The sequence below is a fragment of the Hibiscus syriacus genome, unplaced genomic scaffold, assembly GCF_006381635.1.
Source record: "Hibiscus syriacus cultivar Baekdansim isolate YM2019G1 unplaced genomic scaffold, ASM638163v2 tig00112737_pilon, whole genome shotgun sequence".
Classification (NCBI taxonomy): Eukaryota; Viridiplantae; Streptophyta; class Magnoliopsida; order Malvales; family Malvaceae; genus Hibiscus; species Hibiscus syriacus.
In genome coordinates this window covers 70,880-84,328 of record NW_024063391.1, presented here as the reverse complement: position 1 = coordinate 84,328, position 13,449 = coordinate 70,880, and the positions used below count along the sequence as shown (strand labels likewise).

Sequence of the window (13,449 nt, the reverse complement as noted above, 5' to 3'; positions counted from 1 at the left end):
TTTTGGAGATAATTCAAAAGGTCACATTGAAGGTATTGGTACAATAGGTAATACCTCTTCCATACAAATTAAAAATGTTTTATATGTGAATGGATTAAATCATAATCTATTGAGTATTAGTCAATTATGCGATAAAGGATTCAATGTCTTATTTGAAATTAATGGTTGTAAAGTCATTGACATTGCATCTAATCGGATTATGCTTATTGGTCATAGAATAGGGAACATATACATGGTGCATTTAGATTCTTTTGATATAACTAATTTATGCCTAGTTGCTAAGGATGAACATGATAGTTGGTTATGGCATAGGAGACTAGGACATGCTAGTATGAGTGTTTTGCAACGGCTAATTCAAGGTGATTTAGTTCGAGGGTTGCCTAAGCTTAAATTTGATAATGATAAAATCTGTGATGCTTGTGCTAAAGGAAAACAAAAGCGTGTTTCTTTTAAATCCATTAATGACGTATCAACTAGTAGAGTATTATAATTGATCCATGTAGATCTTTTTGGGCCAACTAGGACTACTAGCTTGGGTGGAAAACAATATGCATTTGTCTTGGTAGATGACTATTCTAGATATACTTGGGTTCTATTTTTAAGTACTAAAGATAAAGCATTAGAACAGTTCATCACATTTTCAAAAATAATCCAAAATGAAAAGGGTTACTCTATAACTAGTGTTAGGAGTGATCATGGCACTGAATTTGAAAATCTTGGATTTATTGAATTTTGTAATTCTAATGGTATTAGTCATAATTTTTCAGCACCTAGAACCCCTCAACAAAATGGAGTTGTTGAGAGGAAAAATCGAACTTTAGAAGAAATGGTTAGAACCATGCTTTGTGAAAATAATTTGCCAAAATATTTTTGGGCGGAAGCCACAAATACTGCTTGTTATGTTGTTAATTGAGTAATGATTAGGCCAATTTTAAAGAAAACTCCATATGAAATTTTCAAAAATAAAAAAGCCTAACATTAGCTATTTTCATCCTTTTGGATGTAAATGTTTTGTTTTAAACAACGGTAAAGGAAACCTTGGCAAATTTGATGCTAAAAGTGATGAATGAATTTTTCTGGGTTACTCCTTAAATTCTAAAGCTTATCGAGTATTTAATAAAAGAACTTTAGTTGTAGAAGAGTCTATACATGTTGTTTTCGATGATAATCCCCTTCCAAGGAAGGATTCTTGTGTGAATGATGATGTAGGTGTTATAAATACAAATGATGTTAGACATGAAGTTCGAGAACCATCATCAAAGGAAGAAACGAAAAATGAGGAAACTCATGATCCTCTTGAGAATCCAACCATTGAAGAAAGGGAAGTATCTTACCCAAGAGAATACAACTATGTCAAGGATGGTGAAATTATAGGTGATCCATCAAAAGGGGTAACAACTCGATCTTCTCTTAGAAATATTTGTAATTATGTTGCATTTATCTCATGCATAGAGCCTAAGAATATTAAAGAAGCATTAAATGATGAACATTGGATTATGGCTATGCAAGAAGAGTTAAATCAATTTGAGAGAAGTAAAGTATGGACATTAGTTGAAAGGCCTAGTAATAAATCTACTGTAGGTATTAGATGGGTATTAGGAATAAGCTTGATGAGAGTGGTAATGTAGTGAGAAATAAGGCTAGACTTGTTGCTAAAGGGTATACTCAAGAAGAGGGCATAGATTATGATGAAACATATGCTCTCGTAGCTAGGATGGAAGCAATTAGAATGTTATTAGCATTTGCATGTTTTCATGAATTTAAATTATATCAAATGGATGTCAAAAGTGCATTTTTAAATGGTTTTATAAAAGAAGAAGTGTATGTGGAACAACCTCCAGGTTTTGAAGATTCAAAATTTCCAGATCATGTTCTTAAATTGACAAAAGCTCTTTATGGTTTAAAACAAGCTCCTAGAGCTTGGTATGAAAGATTGTAAAATTTTTTAATTGAAAAAGGTTTTTCAAAAGGAAAGGTTGACACTACATTGTTTTTAAAGCATAAATGTAAAGATTTATTAGTAGTTCAAATTTATGTTGATGATATAATATTTGGTTCTACTAATGATGTTCTTTGCCAAGAATTTTCTAAGCTAATGCAAAGTGAGTTTGAGATGAGCATGATGGGGGAGCTCTCATTTTTCTTGGGACTCCAAATCAAGCAAAGAAAAGATGACATCTTCATTAATCAAGCTAAGTACGTCAAAGATATGCTCAAGAAGTTTGGACTGGAAAATGGGAAACCTCATGACACTCCAATGAGCTCTTCAACAAAGCTTGACTTAGATGAAGGAGGTAAATGTGTAGATGTTAAATTATATAGGTCAATGATTGGCTCTTTGCTTTATCTAACTGTAAGTAGACCGGAAATTATGTTTAGTGTTTGCTTATGTGCTAGATTTCAATCATGTCCTAAGAAATCACATTTACTAGCTGTTAAGAGAATCTTTAGATACCTTAAGGACACTCCTAGTTTAGGACTTTGGTATCCTAGAGACTCTAGCTTTAGCTTGCATGGTTTTTCTGATGCGGATTATGGAGGATGTAAATTAGATAGGAAAAGCACCTCCGGTACTTGCCAATTCCTTGGAAATATGTTGATTTCTTGGTTTTCAAAGAAACAAAATTGTATTGCATTATCTACTACTGAAGCGGAATATATTTCAGCCGGTAGTTGTTGTGCACAAGTTTTATGGATGAAACAACAACTTTTTGATTATGGAATTGAAGTAGGTACTATTCCTATCAAGTGTGACAATACTAGTGCTATTTGTCTCACTAAAAATCCCATCCAACACTCTAGAACTAAACACATTGACATTAGACATCACTTCATTAGAGATCATGTCACTAAGGAAGATGTAGTTCTAGAATTTGTTGATACTTTGCATCAATTAGTGGATATTTTTACAAAACCCTTAGATAAGGAAAGATTTTGGACACTTAGGAGAGAATTAGGTTTAACTGACCTATCTTCACTTAGTGTTTAAAATAATTCAACACTTTTAATAAATACTGAAAAATGCTCATAATAGTAATTTTTGATTGCATTCATTGCTATTAGTTAGGGGGAGTTTATGATTCTTGATGAAAAATTAATTTTATGATCAAATATCGATTAAAGATTAATTTAATTGTATGAACATAATTATTTTTCAATATATGAGTTGCCTATACCACTAGAGAAGATTAATTTAGCATTTTGTGTGCTTAAAAATCGGATTTTAGCATTTTGGTGCAGAGGGAATCGATCCCCCCCATGAGGGAACCGATTCCCCCTTTGAATGGGAACCGATTCCCTCCACAGGGGAATCGATACCCCCCTAGGGTTCTGTTAAAATCGGGCAGAACACCCCAAAACCCCAAAACCATTCTCTCTCTCAATTTCTCAAATCTCCATTTTTGCCTCAAATCAAAGATATTAATCGGAATTCGATTCAAATATCATCTTCTAAACCTGTTGGAATCATTAAAATCGTGCAAACAACATCTAAATCCCCTCAATCTTCATCTTTCAAGCTAAATTTTTCTAAACTTTATATTTCATTGATTTTGAACATAGGATTAGTTTTAATTAGTTCTAGGTTGAAATAGTGATCGGGAATTGATTGTTTAGTGATTAGAAACTAGATGTTACAACTAATTTCATCAAAAACACAAGAATTTTCCAAAATTTTTAAATTTTCGAAATAAAAAAAAAGTTAATTTTCAAATTATTGTGTTTTGATTAAATTATGTTGTTGTTATGAAAACTATACATATATTGTTTCTCAAAACCATATTTTTCAAAAGTTTTCCAAAAACTTTGCCCATTAGGATTGATTTAGAGAACCTTGAAATATTGAGGACTCAATTGAGTTTTGGGATTAATTGAATTGCATACATTTGTTTTTAAAATTGCAGGTTATCCAATCTATTCCGATTTCCTTCACCATGTCTAATCCTAAACGTGCTAGGTCTTCATCTAGTCGTTCTAGTCATCAACCAAATCCACCTCCAAATCCTCTTCCTATTCCTCAAAATCCTATTCCAAATCTTGATCCTAACTTGACTATCCAAAATTCTTGTTTCAATCAACCGGGTCCTAAAGATTATCGTTATTGGTTTTACCAATATTTTGACTCGTATAAGATTAGGGAAGAACGTATCCCATCTCTTCAAGCTATGGTTTCTATTAACTTTAAATATCTCCCTATCTTGCACGAATGGAAATTTGATAAACTTTTCGAACTTGAACCCGTTGTCTATCATCAACTTGTTCGTATCTTCTACTGTAATGCCGTTTGTATCAAAAATAGTGACAAAACCAAAACCATAGGAGTACGTTCCTACCTCCTAGGTCAATATTTCCATCTTTATCCGGATTACATAGCCAATGCCTTAGGCTTGGATAATGAAGGATTATCAAATGAAAAACAAGTTTTAGTCTCATGATATAAACAAAATGATAGTGCAAGTGTTCTAGATCTTCATGAGCGTTTTCTTCATCTCATGATCACTTGGTGGTTTCGACCATCTGGGGGTCGTTATTCTACTCTCAGAGCTTTAGACCTTTGGTGGTTGCATTGTTTTGAACACAACATAAAAATAAACCTTTCCGAGATTATCTTTGCTGAGATCATTGAAACCGTTAACCTAGTGCCAAATAAGAAACTCTGTTCTTCACTAGTTTACGGTTGTATCCTTAGTAATCTCTTTTCTAAAGCCGAGCTTCGAGTTGGTCTAGATGCCGCTAAGAAACAAATCAATCTTCTTTCTTTAACAAGAGCGGGATGGGTCAAAAATAAAGAAACCGGTGAATGGGTTCGATCTTTTGCAACTACTCCGGGAGCTAGTTCTTCACAAGCTCCACCCGAAGCTGACGAAGATCTCGAGCTTGAGCAATTAATGCGAGACATCGATGAAGCTGAAGATGAACCTGAGCAGCCCGAAGAGCAGCCCGAAGAGCAAGCACAACAATCGACTCAAATGCCTCCATATTTTCAATCTTTTATGGAGACATTTGATTACCGATATGCGACCATGGATTCGCGCTTTACTTCTATAGAGTCTCATTTATCCACAATGGGAGATCAACAATTAGAAATTCTTCGGGAAATGCGTGCAAATAATGAAGCAACCAACGCACGTATTAATGACCTCACTAACGAAATGGCCGATATGCGAGCTCGTTTTCCTCCTCCTGATCCAGATATGTGATTAAATGTTTTACTTTGAACTCCAAACTTATTGTTTTAACATTTTGAATGTTTTGGAATGTTTGAATTTATGGATTGTGAATTTGTTTGGATTATAGATGGTGTGAACTTATATGTTTGGTGTGATTTATTCATTATTGCATCATTACATCATTATTAGCAATATGACCAATTTTACCATATCACATTGTTTATGAATATTGATTATGGAACTAATGGCTAACGTTTCTCTTGATTGTGATCTTAGCAGCTTATGCATACATATACCTAATCAATTGGCTAAATGTTTTTCACGTTTCTTTGAATTTTTTTGATTTAACAAAAAGGGGGAGAAGTGTGTGTTTTAAGTGTGTTTTAAAATGATAAATGGGAGAAGTGTTAAAGTAAGGGGGAGTAATTTCAAAACTTGATTTCAAAATCTTAAAATTACTAAAATGTTTTGTTATATCAAAAAGGGGAGATTGTTGAAAACATTTGATATTTCGATATAACAAATTAAGTTAAATGAATTTTAAGATTTTCCAAAATGATTTTCTAAGTATATTCGATATAATATTCGAATATCAAAACATTACTCCAAATATTTCAAAATCATTTAATCCTTACTTAAGTGTAAAATTAAGTTTTAATCTTAAAACAATTTCAAAATAATCTTTCAAAGTATTTCGAACCATTTCAAAGCCAAAAATTCCATATTGCTCAGAGGGAACCGATTCCCCCCTGAATGGTTTGGCTCCGAGATTTCCAGAATGCTCGGAGGGAACCGATTCCCCCATAGGGGGTACCGATTCCCCCTGTTCAACGATCAAAATATTTGAATTTTACACTTAGGGAACCGATCCCCTATGAGGGGGAACCGATTCCCCCCACGCTCCAAGCTGTTTTATTAATTGTTTTCACACTAAAACGGCTATATGATCTTCACTAATCATCCCCAACGTTCAGAAGTGATTCAAGGTGTATTTAAACAAGTTCTGAAGCCCTTGATCAAAAATAAATCATAGAGAAACAAGAGAGAAAGCATCAAACACCAAGTTTGTGCAAATCAAGCCAATTTTCCTTTCAATATTCATTTTGATTTCAAGAACACCATTTGTGCTCATTTGTAATTATCTTTGAGTGTTCTTTTCTTGTTCTATAATTGTGCAAACATCTTACCTTGTGAGGTTTTCCTTGTAAGTTTGCAAATTTGTAATCTTCTCTTTGGGAAAAGAGTGTTCTCAAGAATTGGGGTATATTCTTGAGGGTGTTGTAAGGTTATCTCTTTGGCCTCAAAAGAAAGAACAAATTAGTGAATTTGTTGGAAAATCCTTAGTGTGGATAGCTAAGGTAGTGGACGTAGACTTTGATTGAGAAAGTCGAACCACTCTAAATCGCTGTGCAAATCTTTTCAATTTTCTGCAAAAGCTTCCACCGAATTTTTAATTGCCAATTCACCCCCCTCTTGGCCGATTCCGTCGATCGATTAACATAACACCGTGTGACATTCAAATCCTCTAGTCTTCGAGTCAGGCCGGATTAGGGTGTTACATAGTATGAATTAAGATAATATTTTATTGTTATTTTATTATTATTTTCAAGCATTTGTCATGCTACAACAAGCTCTTCTTCACCCTATATAAATGAGGCTCCTCCCACCATTGTAAACACATATTTTCCTCGAATACAATATATTGAGATTATCTTTGCAAGTGTTGATTGCTTGTGCTTCCGTAGCTTCTTTTCATTAAGTTCTTTTTATGCTCTTTGTGATAGAGATCTTCACACTCCGGTTTGCCTCTTCGTTGCGATTAGAAGTGCTGGTTAGAGTTGATTATCGAGTTTGCCTAGTTAATTGTAACTAGGAGGGTTTGTAGGACACTTATTCATCGATTTTCACCATATTCATCTTCATTATCAATAACATCCACACCACAATCTCTACGATTTTAGCCATAAACCCTAATTGGCTAAGTCATTCTATCTTTATCATTTCTTTATTTTGTTTTCATCTTCTTTGTCTTTATTTATTTTTATCATCTTAATGTTTATTTTCTTAATTTTTATTCTTGATTTTACAGAAACCTTAATCCCTACATTATCCATCTTTGCCACCACCCACATCTCTTCTTTCCCCCTCGTTCTTTGATCGAGTCTAGAGCTTTCTAGGTTTGATTCTTCAACAAGAGCAACATTCATCCGTTGTTGCATTTCTATCACTCTTCCACTAGTAAAAGATACCTACACTATTTGAAATCAAGTATGATTTATAGAACTTATTTGAATCCCATGAGAATTCAACATGATATCGGATCGACTAGCGAAAATATATGCTCTTGATTTATATATTATATGTCATTCAACATCTTATTTCAAATTGTATAAAAAATCTTTGAATTATAGAATTATTCATTTTTAAATCATCAACTTGAAGTTATTTTCTAATTCAAAAAAAAATCTTTATTTAAATAAGCCATAGCTATATCATAAATAAGACTATAAACGACGTCTTTTCATGCATCCACCACCAGGCGGTCTCTTGTTGGCTCATTAACCTCAAATATCCACGGGATCCGGGTCTTTCATAGGGTCCACCCAGTACAGATCAGCATAAATGACCATAAAACTTTCCAAGACCAAACCTACTTTCTGCCCTGCACGCCAAGTCAACACTTAGCAAAGAGAAGAAGATGATTTCCCCTCCTATTATTATGGTCGAAGCTCAGTGTCGGAGGAAATAACACATAAAATTCCTTTATTTTTAAATTTTTTAATTATTAATTACATTGGTGAGTTTTTTTTAATTAGCTGTTGATTTGGCTGTTCTAATAATAATTTCGATTAATTTATTTTTTTCTATTTTTTTTTCGTAATTAAAGGATTGTAGAAATGTTAGGGCTTGTTATTTGCTTTCTCTTGTTTAAGTTTTAAGCTCTGTAAAGGAACAAAGTTAATCAGGTAAAAGCCAAGAAGCAAGAAAAAGCTGATGAGAAAGATTACTTTGTGAGCAGTGGAAAAGAGGAGAAATTGATTTGATTATTGTTGCTTGTTTTGATATTATTTTTCTTTTTATGTTGGAAATTATTCTATTTCTTAGGGACTTTTATTGTATACAGGTTTTGGTTAGTATTCAATTTTGCTTCTGAAATTGGAAGTAAAAAAGAAATCAATTTCGTTAGTTAGTGGAATGTGAAGTATTGTTCAATACTAAGTTGTGGGTGGTTTTGTGCTTGACAGTTTGTAATTGTATTGATAGGGTTTCAAGGGTGAGAGTTGCTGTTACCGGAGATTCAAATGATGGGATCCCAAAGCAACCGTCAAGACTCTCCGGCGAGGCAGAATTCATGGTCTTCTCTCCAACATCAGGCTACCTACCCTTGGTTAAAGCTCTTAGTGGGAAGACGGTCGATCAAGTGTGGAAGGAGATACAAGGGAAGAAGAAGAGGTATGACAATGAGATGGATCATCAACAAGGAGAAGCAACACTCGGTGAAACCACATTGGAAGACTTTCTGGTGCAAGCAGGGCTTTTTGTTGCCGAAATGGCTTTAGCTCCGACTATGGAATTGGATAGCACAACGCAAAGATTTTTGCATCGGATCAGATCCTCACCTACAACGTCAATCGCCATGTTATCGGACCGACCTATGATGGGACGAAAAATTGATGCACAAGATGCACTTGAGAAGAAGTTAAAGAGAAAGGTCAAGAACATGGAATTCGATGTCGGATCAAGCACACCACATCAGATCGGATTGTCACTTACACGGTCAATTGGCACACTATCTGATCCACCTATGACGGGGCCGAAAAGGGATCCACAAGATGAACTTGAGAAGAGGTTAAGGAGAAAGATGAAGAACAGGGAATCCGCTGCACGTTCACGAGCCAGGCAGCAGGCAAGCCTTTCAACTTACTTTTGGCTAATTTGTACATGTAAACTATTGTTCCATTAATTGTATGCACCTCTTGCCTTATGGTTTCGCATAGGCTTACCGTGATGAGCTGGTGAGCAAGGTTCCAGGATTGGAAGAGGATAACCTGAAGCTCAAGAAGGACAAGGTAGAATCTTTATCCAAGACTCTTGAATTTGCATGTTGTTTACTGTTGTCTAGAGATTATGTTGTTTACTAGTTTGGAGTTTTATATATATATATATTTTGCAACCTATTGGAACTGCCATGCTCGAAGAATGTTTTAACTTGTTGGAGATTGTTGTATCTGACTATATATAACATTCTTACAGGAATTTGATATTAAATTTCAATTTGAACGTCAGAACCTAAATATCAACTTAGAAGAACAAGTTCGGTCTCTTTCTGACATATATCCTCCTATCACTGGATTTGTTCGTGGCCATCCTTTCGTAGGGTTCGGTTCGTGTACATTTATGATTATATATGTAGTCGGAGAAATGTTAATTTTGGCTCACAGATAAGTGGTGCTTAATATTTGATAGATGGTAAAATTAAGGTAATTATAATAGTAAAGAATTCACTCTTTTTTATTTGAATAAAGAGAAGTAGTTGTTGAGTTTCGGAAAATTGTTAAGTCACCCTCAATCTTGTATGATCGACTCTTATAATGATCATTAGGTGTTAAGCTTAGTGTCATGATGATGACTCGTAGATTGACATGATGATGACTCGGAGTTTGATAGTAGATTTGACTATATTAGATCACATGGACTTATTAGAGATCATGTCAAAGGGTTGTGACTAATTAGAGGATTTGGATATCTGAAGGCTTTATTCAACTGAAGAATTCCTTAAGAAATTTCGATAGGCAAAAAGAATTACAATAAAGATGTAAATTGCTGAAGATTATATTTGAATTCAAATTCAATTTAATATTTGATGATTTTATCTGAATCAAACCTAACGTAGATTTTGAGACTAAAGTTCGTCTCAATAAAAATAAATAAAAAATTATTCATTTTATTGAATTAGGAACAATAAAAAAATGAAATACAAATAAGGGTATTTATAATAATTTCCTTTATTTTCTATTTTGTAAAAGTAGGAAGGTAATTGAAAATATATAAAAATTGAATAGGTTTAAATATATAAAAGGTGTTCAACTTATGTCTGTTCTTCCAGTTTAATGTTTTATATTTATTTTGTTTCAGTTTGGTGCCTAACGTTTTCGTTTCAGTTTGGTGCCTAACGTTTTCGTTTCAGTTTGGTGTCTAACATTTCTTTCCCTCTCTTTCCCTTCTCCACCATGTCTAGAATCGGCGACACTGAAGTTCTTCTAGTGAGCTTTTCGATGGGTTTTCGACTGCTCCATTGTTTGAACTCTCGATTACAATTGATGTGAGTTAATATGTTGTGCTAATTAGTTACAATTTTATGATTGGAAAGGAGAAAATTTGCGGCTTATTTTGATGGTTGGTTGGTTTTGGTGTAGCAGTTTGATTGGTTTCAAAAGGAAGCTATTCAAATGGTGAACCTGTTAAAGGAACCACCATGCTTGCCTTCATCTTCAAGGAAGGTGCCATGGTTGTTGCAGATTCTAGAGCTAGCATGGTTGATGTTGATTCTAGATTTAGTGTTCTTGAATTCAATTTCAAAAAGGCACCAAACTGGAACAAAAACGTTAGGCACCAAACTGGAACTAATTAATTCCTTATTTTCAAAAATGATTTTTTAATATTAAAAAAATATGCCAGGTGGCATTTTTAATAGGTTAACGACCAAATTTAACGGTTTGTCACATCTTGACCCATTTTGAGTAATAAAATAAAATGTTAGGCACCAAACTAGAACGAAATAAACGTTAGGCACTAAACCAAAAAAATGAGTATATGTTGAACACCTTTTGTATACTTAAACCAAATAAATATTATAATATTTACTTTTAAATGTATAAAGAAAAATTATACTATTATTTCTAATTAAAATAAATATTTTTATCATAGATTCAAATTTAATTTGATACTTAGATCATCTTTGATGTGACTTTCTAAAAGTGCTTTTAGTTAAAAAAAAAAAAGCTTGTTTTTTATTATAAAATCAATTTCAAACGGGTGAAAATGTAAAAAATCTTGAAGTGGAAAAGATGGTTTCAACCAACAACAAAAATTAGGATTTCTAGTTTTTTGTTTCAACTTTTTCGTTTGAAAGAAATTATATTCTTACCCTTACTAATGCATGAACTCACTAAATTATGTATTTATATTTTATTTAAATAATTTAATAGTAACATTCTTAAAAATAATTTATTACTTGATAATTTAATTTAATTACTTAAAAGTAATTAAAATTCATGATTTACCTATTAAAATATTAAGAGTGAGTTATTATAAAATATATTTTAATTATGATTATATTTTTTTATTTCATATTTCTTATAGTTTAAATTAATATATTTAATATATTTTTAAAATTTATCTATAATAGTTATTTGAATGGTCAACAGGACAAATATATTGTCATAATGTTTTTTTAAATCAAATTTTAAAATAATTATGACTTTTTGGAAAATTGAGACTTTTGAATAAATTTGACTTTGGATTAATTAAATTTGATTTGGAGTTGTTATTGACCACTGGGTTAGGTTGGTCGAATACCTAAAAACGTCTTTTAAAACAATTTTAAGAAAAATCATTTTAAAAACAAAAATTGGTTTGCGTTCACCAAAGATTCAATTTAAAGGGTTCGAGAGTTGATTACGCATGTAAAAAGGTAAACACCCACACAACACCCGAATTTGGTACCCAATCATTTATACGAAGTCGTAACACCAGAAACCATAAACTCAACTCAAAAATTAAAATACGATCTTTTTTATTAATTTTTTTAATTTATTACAAGTTCACTTTTTGTTTAAATGTTGTCGAATCGCACTACTTTTATCAAGTTGTACTTTTCACGTCCATTCTACGAACAATGTTCTTGAAAATTAATATGAGTAAAAGTCTTTGAAAATATTAGTAAATAAAAATGACTCTTGAACTTATCCAAAAATATTAATTCTGAAAATTAATAAAATATATACATTAACATATAGGAGACAAACTAAAATAAATACATACATATGGTATAATGCATTAGAACGAAAACGTTAATATAAATATTAAATATGTTTAACAAATGAATACTAAATACATATACTATGCCTACGTAAAGTAATGGAGGAATAAAAAATATATATTTTATATAATGTACTATATATACACTGTTGAAAATATTTTGATATTTCGATATAACAAATTAAGATAAATGAATTTTAAGATTTTCCAAAAAGATTTTCTAAGTATATTCGATATAATTATTCGAATATCAAAATATTACTCCAAATCTTCAAAAGTCATTTTTAATCCTTACTCAAGTGTAAAATTAAGTTTTAATCTTAAAATTATTTCAAAATAATTTTACAAAGTTTTTCGAACCGTTTCAAAGCCAAATATTCCAGAATGTCTAGAGGGAACCGATTCCCACCCAAGGGGTACCGATTCCCCCCTGAATGAGAAATTCCAGTATGCTCGGAGGGAACCGATTCCCCTCAGGAGGTATCGATTCCCCCCACTGTTCAACGGTCGAATATTTGAATTTTACACTTAGGGAACCGATCCCCCCATGCTCCAAGATGTTGTATTAATGGTTTTCACACTTAAACGGCTCCATTGACTCCACTAATCATCTCCAACGTTCAGAATCAAATGAGAGAGTATTTAAACAAGTTCTGAAGCCATTGATCAACAAGAAATAATAGAGAAACAAGAGAGAAAGCATCAAACACCAAGTTTGTGCAAATCAAGCCAATTTTCCTTTCAATATTCATTTTGCTTTCAAGAACACCATTTGTGCTCATTTGTAATTATTTTTGAGTGTTCTTTTCTTGTTCTAGAATTGTGCAAACATCTTACCTTGTGAGGTTTTCCTTGTATGTTTGCAAATTTGTGTATTTCTCTTTGAAAAAGAGTGTGCTCAAGAATTTGGGGTATAATTCTTGAGGGAGTTGTAAGGTTACTCTTTGTCCTCAAAAGAAAGAACAAATTAGTGAATTTGTTGGAAAATCCTTAGTGTGGATAGCTAAGGTAGTGGACGTAGACTTTGGTTGAGAAAGTCGAACCACTCTAAATCGTTGTGCAAATATTTTCAATTTTCTGCAAAAGCTTCTACCAAAATTTTAATTACCAATTCACCAAAATTTTAATTACCAATTCACTCCCCTCTTGGCCATTTCCATCAATCGATTAACTCAACAATTGGTATCAGAGCCTCACTCATTTGAAAGTTTAATCACCTCTTGAGTCAATCTGGGAAGAG

General features: G+C 32.6%; 1 pseudogene; it reads left to right on the top strand.

The window, feature by feature from the left end:
* The first annotated feature begins 8,473 nt into the window (after positions 1-8,473).
* Positions 8,474-9,499, top strand: LOC120182740 (annotated as a pseudogene).
* The last annotated feature ends 3,950 nt before the right edge of the window (positions 9,500-13,449 follow it).